The sequence below is a fragment of the Oncorhynchus clarkii genome, unplaced genomic scaffold (genome assembly GCF_045791955.1).
Source record: "Oncorhynchus clarkii lewisi isolate Uvic-CL-2024 unplaced genomic scaffold, UVic_Ocla_1.0 unplaced_contig_10893_pilon_pilon, whole genome shotgun sequence".
NCBI classification, from domain to species: Eukaryota; Metazoa; Chordata; class Actinopteri; order Salmoniformes; family Salmonidae; genus Oncorhynchus; species Oncorhynchus clarkii.
The window spans coordinates 1-11753 of record NW_027258298.1 but is presented as its reverse complement, the minus strand read 5'-3'; the positions used below and the strand labels follow the sequence as shown (position 1 = coordinate 11753).

The 11753-nt window shown below is 37.5% G+C and overlaps 7 non-coding genes across 7 annotated transcripts; all 7 read right to left on the bottom strand.

Moving 5' to 3' along the window:
• Positions 1 to 790: 790 nt before the first annotated feature.
• Positions 791 to 863, bottom strand: trnap-ugg (transfer RNA proline (anticodon UGG)). The gene has a single exon. It is a non-coding gene; the product is annotated as a tRNA-Pro (tRNA).
• Positions 864 to 3098: 2235 nt separating this feature from the next.
• Positions 3099 to 3171, bottom strand: trnar-ucg (transfer RNA arginine (anticodon UCG)). The gene has a single exon. It is a non-coding gene; the product is annotated as a tRNA-Arg (tRNA).
• Positions 3172 to 4145: 974 nt separating this feature from the next.
• On the bottom strand, positions 4146 to 4218 carry trnar-ucg (transfer RNA arginine (anticodon UCG)). Its single transcript has one exon. It is a non-coding gene; the product is annotated as a tRNA-Arg (tRNA).
• Positions 4219 to 5140: 922 nt separating this feature from the next.
• On the bottom strand, positions 5141 to 5213 carry trnar-ucg (transfer RNA arginine (anticodon UCG)). The gene has a single exon. It is a non-coding gene; the product is annotated as a tRNA-Arg (tRNA).
• A 1319-nt stretch (positions 5214 to 6532) lies between these two features.
• trnar-ucg (transfer RNA arginine (anticodon UCG)) lies at positions 6533 to 6605 on the bottom strand. Its single transcript has one exon. It is a non-coding gene; the product is annotated as a tRNA-Arg (tRNA).
• Positions 6606 to 7927: 1322 nt separating this feature from the next.
• On the bottom strand, positions 7928 to 8000 carry trnar-ucg (transfer RNA arginine (anticodon UCG)). Its single transcript has one exon. It is a non-coding gene; the product is annotated as a tRNA-Arg (tRNA).
• Positions 8001 to 8976: 976 nt separating this feature from the next.
• trnar-ucg (transfer RNA arginine (anticodon UCG)) lies at positions 8977 to 9049 on the bottom strand. Its single transcript has one exon. It is a non-coding gene; the product is annotated as a tRNA-Arg (tRNA).
• Between the last annotated feature and the right edge of the window lie 2704 nt (positions 9050 to 11753).

Here is an 11753-nt window from a genome sequence, read left to right as displayed (position 1 = left end):
CAATGTCCAAGCTTTTCAAAGCAACAAGACCAATGCCTTATTTCGGGAAATTGCAAACATGTTCAAATTAGCTGAGCTAATGAAATTAAACAACCACGAAGGGACTCGGACCCTCAATCTTCTGATTCGAAGTCAGACGCCTTATCCATTAGGCCACGCAGTCTATGTGATATAGCCCTATTTGACATTATACAGACTTTGCTATGCAACCATAGACATAAAAATTGTGAACCTGTCCGAATGAGGAAAGCTAGTGATTTTTAACAAGTACAAAGATACTCTTTCCTTCAATCTTTCGATGCAGATTCAGACACAATAATTCTCAGGCCTTGCAGTCTTAGATTATTAAAGTTGAACAACAATGTCCAAGCTTTTCAAAGCAACAAGACCAATGCCTTATTTAGCGAAATTGCAAACATGTCCATATTAGCAGATTTAATGGAATTAAACGACCACGAAAATGCCTCAAAACCTCAATTTTCTGTTTCGAAGTAAGACGCCTTATCCACGAGGCAACACCTTCTACTCCATATTCTCCGATATGACATCAAACAGACGTTGTTTAGCAACAACAGACATCAAAATTGTGAACCTATCCGAATGAGGAAAGCTAGTGATATTTTACAAGTACGAAAATACTATGTCCCTCAATCAGACATAATATTTCTCAGGTCTTGCAGTCTTAGATTATTGAAGTGTCCAATGTCCAAGCTTTTCAAAGCAACAAGACCAATGCCTTATTTCGGGAAATTGCAAACATGTTCAAATTAGCTGAGCTAATGAAATTAAACAACCACGAAGGGACTTGAACCCTCAATCTTCTGATTCCAAGTCAGACGCCTTATCCATTAGGCCACGCAGTCTATGTGATGCAGCCCTATTTGACATTATACAGACTTTGCTATGCAACCATAGACATAAAAATTGTGAACCTGTCCGAATGAGGAAAGCTAGTGATTTTTAACAAGTACAAAGATACTCTTTCCTTCAATCTTTCGATGCAGATTCAGACACAATAATTCTCAGGTCTTGCAGTCTTAGATTATTAAAGTTGAACAACAATATCCAAGCTTTTCAAAGCAACAAGACCAATGCCTTATTTAGGGAAATTGCAAACATGTACGAATTAGCTGAGCTAATGAAATTAAACGACCCTATTTGACATCATACAGACTTTGCTATGCAACAGTAGACATCAAAGTTGTGAACCTGTCCGAATGAGGAAAGCTAGTGATATTTAACAAGTAAGAAGATACCTTTTCCCTCAATCTTGCGATGCAGAATCAGACTCAATAATTCTCAGGCCTTGCAATATTAGATTATTAAAGATGAATAACAATGTCCAAGCCTTTCAAAGAAACAAGACCAATGCCTTATTTCGGGAAATTGCAAACATGTCCATATTAGCAGATTTAATTAAATTAAACGACCACGAAAATGCCTCAAAACCTCAAATTTCTATTTTGAAGTAAGACGCCTTATCCACGAGGCAACACCTTCTACTCCATATTCTCCGATATGACATCAAACAGACGTTGCTTAGCAACAACAGACATCAAAATTGTGAACCTATCCGAATGATGAAAGCTAGTGATATTTTACAAGTACGAAAAGACTATGTCCCTCAATCAGACATAATATTTCTCAGGTCTTGCAGTCTTAGATTATTGAAGTTGAACAACAATGTCCAAGCTTTTCAAAGCAACAAGACCAATGACATATTTCGGGAAATTGCAAACATGTCCATATTAGCAGATTTAATTAAATTAAACGACCACGAAAAGCCTCAAAACCTCAATTTTCTATTTTGAAGTAAGACGCCTTATCCACGAGGCAACACCTTCTACTCCATATTCTCCGATATGACATCAAACAGACGTTGCTTAGCAACAACAGACATCAAAATTGTGAACCTATCCGAATGAGGAAAGCTAGTGATATTTTACAAGTACGAAAAGACTATGTCCCTCAATCAGACATAATATTTCTCAGGTCTTGCAGTCTTAGATTATTGAAGTTGAACAACAATGTCCAAGCTTTTCAAAGCAACAAGACCAATGCCTTATTTAGGGAAATTGCAAACATGTTCACGAATTAGCTGAGCTAATGAAATTAAACGACCCTATTTGACATCATACAGACTTTGCTATGCAACAGTAGACATCAAAGTTGTGAACCTGTCCGAATGAGGAAAGCTAGTGATATTTAACAAGTAAGAAGATACCTTTTCCCTCAATCTTGCGATGCAGAATCAGACTCAATAATTCTCAGGCCTTGCAATATTAGATTATTAAAGATGAATAACAATGTCCAAGCCTTTCAAAGAAACAAGACCAATGCCTTATTTCGGGAAATTGCAAACATGTTCAAATTAGCTGAGCTAATGAAATTAAACAACCACGAAGGGACTCGGACCCTCAATCTTCTGATTCGAAGTCAGACGCCTTATCCATTAGGCCACGCAGTCTATGTGATACAGCCCTATTTGACATCATACAGACTTTGCTATGCAACAGTAGACATCAAAGTTGTGAACCTGTCCAAATGAGGAAAGCTAGTGATATTTAACAAGTAAGAAGATACCTTTTCCCTCAATCTTGCGATGCAGAATCAGACTCAATAATTCTCAGGCCTTGCAATATTAGATTATTAAAGATGAATAACAATGTCCAAGCCTTTCAAAGAAACAAGACCAATGCCTTATTTCGGGAAATTGCAAACATGTCCATATTAGCAGATTTAATTAAATTAAACGACCACGAAAATGCCTCAAAACCTCAATTTTCTATTTTGAAGTAAGACGCCTTATCCACGAGGCAACACCTTCTACTCCATATTCTCCGATATGACATCAAACAGACGTTGCTTAGCAACAACAGACATCAAAATTGTGAACCTATCCGAATGAGGAAAGCTAGTGATATTTTACAAGTACGAAAAGACTATGTCCCTCAATCAGACATAATATTTCTCAGGTCTTGCAGTCTTAGATTATTGAAGTTGAACAACAATGTCCAAGCTTTTCAAAGCAACAAGACCAATGCCATATTTCTGGAAATTGCAAACATGTTCAAATTAGCTGAGCTAATGAAATTAAACAACCACGAAGGGACTCGAACCCTCAATCTTCTGATTCGAAGTCAGACGCCTTATCCATTAGGCCACGCAGTCTATGTGGTACAGCCCTATTTGACATTATACAGACTTTGCTATGCAACCATAGACAAAAATTGTGAACCTGTCCGAATGAGGAAAGCTAGTGATTTTTAACAAGTACAAAGATACTCTTTCCTTCAATCTTTCGATGCAGATTCAGACACAATAATTCTCAGGCCTTGCAGTCTTAGATTATTAAAGTTGAACAACAATGTCCAAGCTTTTCAAAGCAACAAGACCAATGCCTTATTTAGCGAAATTGCAAACATGTCCATATTAGCAGATTTAATGAAATTAAACGACCACGAAAATGCCTCAAAACCTCAATTTTCTGTTTCGAAGTAAGACGCCTTATCCACGAGGCAACACCTTCTACTCCATATTCTCCGATATGACATCAAACAGACGTTGTTTAGCAACAACAGACATCAAAATTGTGAACCTATCCGAATGAGGAAAGCTAGTGATATTTTACAAGTACGAAAAGACTATGTCCCTCAATCAGACATAATATTTCTCAGGTCTTGCAGTCTTAGATTATTGAAGTGTCCAATGTCCAAGCTTTTCAAAGCAACAAGACCAATGCCTTATTTCGGGAAATTGCAAACATGTTCAAATTAGCTGAGCTAATGAAATTAAACAACCACGAAGGGACTCGGACCCTCAATCTTCTGATTCGAAGTCAGACGCCTTATCTATTAGGCCACGCAGTCTATGTGATACAGCCCTATTTGACATTATACAGACTTTGCTATGCAAAAGTAGACATCAAAGTTGTGAACCTGTCCGAATGAGGAAAGCTAGTGATATTTAACAAGTAAGAAGATACCTTTTCCCTCAATCTTGCGATGCAGAATCAGACTCAATAATTCTCAGGCCTTGCAATATTAGATTATTAAAGATGAATAACAATGTCCAAGCAACAAGACCAATGCCTCATTTAGCGAAATTGCAAACATGTCCATATTAGCGGAGCTAATGAAATTAAACAACCACGAAGGGACTCGAACCCTCAATCTTCTGATTCGAAGTCAGACGCCTTATCCATTAGGCCACGCAGTCTATGTGATACAGCCCTATTTGACATTATACAGACTTTGCTATGCAACCATAGACATAAAAATTGTGAACCTGTCCGAATGAGGAAAGCTAGTGATTTTTAACAAGTACAAAGATACTCTTTCCTTCAATCTTTCGATGCAGATTCAGACACAATAATTTTCAGGTCTTGCAGTCTTAGATTATTAAAGTTGAACAACAATGTCCAAGCTTTTCAAAGCAACAAGACCAATGCCTTATTTAGGGAAATTGCAAACATGTACGAATTAGCTGAGCTAATGAAATTAAACGACCCTATTTGACATCATACAGACTTTGCTATGCAACAGTAGACATCAAAGTTGTGAACCTGTCCGAATGAGGAAAGCTAGTGATATTTAACAAGTAAGAAGATACCTTTTCCCTCAATCTTGCGATGCAGAATCAGACTCAATAATTCTCAGGCCTTGCAATATTAGATTATTAAAGATGAATAACAATGTCCAAGCCTTTCAAAGAAACAAGACCAATGCCTTATTTCGGGAAATTGCAAACATGTTCAAATTAGCTGAGCTAATGAAATTAAACAACCACGAAGGGACTCGGACCCTCAATCTTCTGATTCGAAGTCAGACGCCTTATCCATTAGGCCACGCAGTCTATGTGATACAGCGCTATTTGACATCATACAGACTTTGCTATGCAACAGTAGACATCAAAGTTGTGAACCTGTCCGAATGAGGAAAGCTAGTGATATTTAACAAGTAAGAAGATACCTTTTCCCTCAATCTTGCGATGCAGAATCAGACTCAATAATTCTCAGGCCTTGCAGTCTTAGATTATTGAAGTTGAACAACAATGTCCAAGCTTTTCAAAGCAACAAGACCAATGCCATATTTCTGGAAATTGCAAACATGTTCAAATTAGCTGAGCTAATGAAATTAAACAACCACGAAGGGACTCGAACCCTCAATCTTCTGATTCGAAGTCAGACGCCTTATCCATTAGGCCACGCAGTCTATGTGGTACAGCCCTATTTGACATTATACAGACTTTGCTATGCAACCATAGACAAAAATTGTGAACCTGTCCGAATGAGGAAAGCTAGTGATTTTTAACAAGTACAAAGATACTCTTTCCTTCAATCTTTCGATGCAGATTCAGACACAATAATTCTCAGGCCTTGCAGTCTTAGATTATTAAAGTTGAACAACAATGTCCAAGCTTTTCAAAGCAACAAGACCAATGCCTTATTTAGCGAAATTGCAAACATGTCCATATTAGCAGATTTAATGAAATTAAACGACCACGAAAATGCCTCAAAACCTCAATTTTCTGTTTCGAAGTAAGACGCCTTATCCACGAGGCAACACCTTCTACTCCATATTCTCCGATATGACATCAAACAGACGTTGTTTAGCAACAACAGACATCAAAATTGTGAACCTATCCGAATGAGGAAAGCTAGTGATATTTTACAAGTACGAAAAGACTATGTCCCTCAATCAGACATAATATTTCTCAGGTCTTGCAGTCTTAGATTATTGAAGTGTCCAATGTCCAAGCTTTTCAAAGCAACAAGACCAATGCCTTATTTCGGGAAATTGCAAACATGTTCAAATTAGCTGAGCTAATGAAATTAAACAACCACGAAGGGACTCGGACCCTCAATCTTCTGATTCGAAGTCAGACGCCTTATCCATTAGGCCACGCAGTCTATGTGATACAGCCCTATTTGACATTATACAGACTTTGCTATGCAAAAGTAGACATCAAAGTTGTGAACCTGTCCGAATGAGGAAAGCTAGTGATATTTAACAAGTAAGAAGATACCTTTTCCCTCAATCTTGCGATGCAGAATCAGACTCAATAATTCTCAGGCCTTGCAATATTAGATTATTAAAGATGAATAACAATGTCCAAGCAACAAGACCAATGCCTTATTTAGCGAAATTGCAAACATGTCCATATTAGCAGATTTAATGAAATTAAACGACCACGAAAATGCCTCAAAACCTCAATTTTCTATTTTGAAGTAAGACGCCTTATCCACGAGGCAACACCTTCTACTCCATATTGTCCGATATGACATCAAACAGACGTTGCTTAGCAACAACAGACATCAAAATTGTGAACCTATCCGAATGAGGAAAGCTAGTGATATTTTACAAGTACGAAAAGACTATGTCCCTCAATCAGACATAATATTTCTCAGGTCTTGCAGTCTTAGATTATTGAAGTTGAACAACAATGTCCAAGCTTTTCAAAGCAACAAGACCAATGCCTTATTTCGGGAAATTGCAAACATGTTCAAATTAGCTGAGCTAATGAAATTAAACAACCACGAAGGGACTCGAACCCTCAATCTTCTGATTCGAAGTCAGACGCCTTATCCATTAGGCCACGCAGTCTATGTGATACAGCCCTATTTGACATTATACAGACTTTGCTATGCAACCATAGACATAAAAATTGTGAACCTGTCCGAATGAGGAAAGCTAGTGATTTTTAACAAGTACAAAGATACTCTTTCCTTCAATCTTTCGATGCAGATTCAGACACAATAATTTTCAGGCCTTGCAGTCTTAGATTATTAAAGTTGAATAACAATGTCCAAGCCTTTCAAAGAAACAAGACCAATGCCTTATTTCGGGAAATTGCAAACATGTCCATATTAGCAGATTTAATGAAATTAAACGACCACGAAAATGCCTCAAAACCTCAATTTTCTATTTTGAAGTAAGACGCCTTATCCACGAGAACACCTACTACTCCATATTGTCCGATATGACATCACAGTTGCTTAGCAACAACAGACATCAAAATTGTGAACCTATCCGAATGAGGAAAGCTAGTGATATTTTACAAGTACGAAGACTATGTCCCTCAATCAGACATAATATTTCTCAGGTCTTGCAGTCTTAGATTATTGAAGTTGAACAACAATGTCCAAGCTTTTCAAAGCAACAAGACCAATGCCTTATTTCGGGAAATTGCAAACATGTTCAAATTAGCTGAGCTAATGAAATTAAACAACCACGAAGGGACTCGGACCCTCAATCTTCTGATTCGAAGTCAGACGCCTTATCCATTAGGCCACGCAGTCTATGTGATATAGCCCTATTTGACATTATACAGACTTTGCTATGCAACCATAGACATAAAAGTTGTGAACCTGTCCGAATGAGGAAAGCTAGTGATTTTTAACAAGTACAAAGATACTCTTTCCCTCAATCTTGCGATGCAGATTCAGACACAATAATTCTCAGGCCTTGCAGTCTTAGATTATTAAAGTTGAACAACAATGTCCAAGCTTTTCAAAGCAACAAGACCAATGCCTTATTTAGCGAAATTGCAAACATGTCCATATTAGCAGATTTAATGGAATTAAACGACCACGAAAATGCCTCAAAACCTCAATTTTCTGTTTCGAAGTAAGACGCCTTATCCACGAGGCAACACCTTCTACTCCATATTCTCCGATATGACATCAAACAGACGTTGTTTAGCAACAACAGACATCAAAATTGTGAACCTATCCGAATGAGGAAAGCTAGTGATATTTTACAAGTACGAAAATACTATGTCCCTCAATCAGACATAATATTTCTCAGGTCTTGCAGTCTTAGATTATTGAAGTGTCCAATGTCCAAGCTTTTCAAAGCAACAAGACCAATGCCTTATTTTGGGAAATTGCAAACATGTTCAAATTAGCTGAGCTAATGAAATTAAACAACCACGAAGGGACTCGAACCCTCAATCTTCTGATTCGAAGTCAGACGCCTTATCCATTAGGCCACGCAGTCTATGTGATACAGCCCTATTTGACATTATACAGACTTTGCTATGCAACAGTAGACATCAAAGTTGTGAACCTGTCCGAATGAGGAAAGCTAGTGATATTTAACAAGTAAGAAGATACCTTTTCCCTCAATCTTTCGATGCAGATTCAGACACAATAATTCTCAGGCCTTGCAGTCTTAGATTATTAAAGTTGAACAACAATGTCCAAGCTTTTCAAAGCAACAAGACCAATGCCTTATTTAGCGAAATTGCAAACATGTCCATATTAGCAGATTTAATGAAATTAAACGACCACGAAAATGCCTCAAAACCTCAATTTTCTGTTTCGAAGTAAGACGCCTTATCCACGAGGCAACACCTTCTACTCCATATTCTCCGATATGACATCAAACAGACGTTGTTGAGCAACAACAGACATCAAAATTGTGAACCTATCCGAATGAGGAAAGCTAGTGATATTTTACAAGTACGAAAAGACTATGTCCCTCAATCAGACATAATATTTCTCAGGTCTTGCAGTCTTAGATTATTGAAGTGTCCAATGTCCAAGCTTTTCAAAGCAACAAGACCAATGCCTTATTTCGGGAAATTGCAAACATGTTCAAATTAGCTGAGCTAATGAAATTAAACAACCACGAAGGGACTCGGACCCTCAATCTTCTGATTCGAAGTCAGACGCCTTATCCATTAGGCCACGCAGCCTATGTGATACAGCCCTATTTGACATTATACAGACTTTGCTATGCAAAAGTAGACATCAAAGTTGTGAACCTGTACGAATGAGGAAAGCTAGTGATATTTAACAAGTAAGAAGATACCTTTTCCCTCAATCTTGCGATGCAGAATCAGACTCAATAATTCTCAGGCCTTGCAATATTAGATTATTAAAGATGAATAACAATGTCCAAGCAACAAGACCAATGCCTTATTTAGCGAAATTGCAAACATGTCCATATTAGCGGAGCTAATGAAATTAAACAACCACGAAGGGACTCGAACCCTCAATCTTCTGATTCGAAGTCAGACGCCTTATCCATTAGGCCACGCAGTCTATGTTATACAGCCCTATTTGACATTATACAGACTTTGCTAATGAGGAAAGCTAGTGATTTTTAACAAGTACAAAGATACTCTTTCCTTCAATCTTTCGATGCAGATTCAGACACAATAATTCTCAGGTCTTGCAGTCTTAGATTATTAAAGTTGAACAACAATGTCCAAGCTTTTCAAAGCAACAAGACCAATGCCTTATTTATGGAAATTGCAAACATGTACGAATTAGCTGAGCTAATGAAATTAAACGACCCTATTTGACATCATACAGACTTTGCTATGCAACAGTAGACATCAAAGTTGGCACCTGTCCGAATGAGGAAAGCTAGTGATATTTAACAAGTAAGAAGATACAACCATAGACATAAAAATTGTGAACCTGTCCGAATGAGGAAAGCTAGTGATTTTTAACAAGTACAAAGATTCTCTTTCCTTCAATCTTTCGATGCAGATTCAGACACAATAATTCTCAGGTCTTGCAGTCTTAGATTATTAAAGTTGAACAACAATGTCCAAGCTTTTCAAAGCAACAAGACCAATGCCTTATTTCGGGAAATTGCAAACATGTACGAATTAGCTGAGCTAATGAAATTAAACGACCCTATTTGACATCATACAGACTTTGCTATGCAACAGTAGACATCAAAGTTGTGAACCTGTCCGAATGAGGAAAGCTAGTGATATTTAACAAGTAAGAAGATACCTTTTCCCTCAATCTTGCGATGCAGAATCAGACTCAATAATTCTCAGGCCTTGCAATATTAGATTATTAAAGATGAATAACAATGTCCAAGCCTTTCAAAGAAACAAGACCAATGCCTTATTTTGGGAAATTGCAAACATGTTCAAATTAGCTGAGCTAATGAAATTAAACAACCACGAAGGGACTCGAACCCTCAATCTTCTGATTCGAAGTCAGGCGCCTTATCCATTAGGCCAGGCAGTCTATGTGATACAGCCCTATTTGACATTATACAGACTTTGCTATGCAACCATAGACATCAAAGTTGTGAACCTGTCCGAATGAGGAAAGCTAGTGATATTTAACAAGTAAGAAGATACCTTTTCCCTCAATCTTGCGATGCAGAATCAGACTCAATAATTCTCAGGCCTTGCAATATTAGATTATTAAAGATGAATAACAATGTCCAAGCCTTTCAAAGAAACAAGACCAATGCCTTATTTCGCGAAATTGCAAACATGTCCATATTAGCAGATTTAATTAAATTAAACGACCACGAAAATGCCTCAAAACCTCAATTTTCTATTTTGAAGTAAGACGCCTTATCCACGAGGCAACACATTCTACTCCATATTCTCCGATATGACATCAAACAGACGTTGCTTAGCAACAACAGACATCAAAATTGTGAACCTATCCGAATGAGGAAAGCTAGTGATATTTTACAAGTACGAAAAGACTATGTCCCTCAATCAGACATAATATTTCTCAGGTCTTGCAGTCTTAGATTATTGAAGTTGAACAACAATGTCCAAGCTTTTCAAAGCAACAAGACCAATGCCTTATTTCGGGAAATTGCAAACATGTTCAAATTAGCTGAGCTAATGAAATTAAACAACCACGAAGGGACTCGGACCCTCAATCTTATGATTCGAAGTCAGACGCCTTATCCATTAGGCCACGCAGTCTATGTGATACAGCCCTATTTGACATTATACAGACTTTGCTATGCAACCATAGACATAAAATTGTGAACCTGTCCGAATGAGGAAAGCTAGTGATTTTTAACAAGTACAAAATACTATTTCCTTCAATCTTTCGATGCAGATCAGACATAATATTTCTCAGGTCTTGCAGTCTTAGATTATTAAAGTTGAACAAATGTCCAAGCTTTTCAAAGCAACAAGACCTTATTTCGGGAAATTGCAAACATGTTCAAATTAGCTGAGCTAATGAAATTAAACAACCACGCTCGAACCCTCAATCTTCTGATTCCAAGTCAGACGCCTTATCCATTAGGCCACACAGTCTATGTGATACAGCGCTATTTGACATTATACAGACTTTGCTATGCAACCAAACGACATAAAACCTCAATTGTGAAGTAAGACCTGTCCAATGAGGAAAGCTAGTGATTTTTAACAAGTACAAAGAGACTCTTTCCTTCAATCTTTCGATGCAGATTCAGACATAATATTTCTCAGGTCTTGCAGTCTTAGATTATTAAAGTGTCCAATGTCCAAGCTTTTCAAAGCAACAAGACCAATGCCTTATTTAGGGAAATTGCAAACATGTACGAATTAGCTGAGCTAATGAAATTAAACGACCCTATTTGACATCATACAGACTTTGCTATGCAACAGTAGACATCAAAGTTGTGAACCTGTCCGAATGAGGAAAGCTAGTGATATTTAACAAGTCAGAAGATACCTTTTCCCTCAATCTTGCGATGCAGAATCAGACTCAATAATTCTCAGGCCTTGCAATATTAGATTATTAAAGATGAATAACAATGTCCAAGCCTTTCAAAGAAACAAGACCAATGCCTTATTTCGGGAAATTGCAAACATGTTCAAATTAGCTGAGCTAATGAAATTAAACAACCACGAAGGGACTAGAACCCTCAATCTTCTGATTCGAAGTCAGACGCCTTATCCATTAGGCCACGCAGTCTATGTGATACAGCCCTATTTGACATTATACAGACTTTGCTATGCAACAGTAGACATCAAAGTTGTGA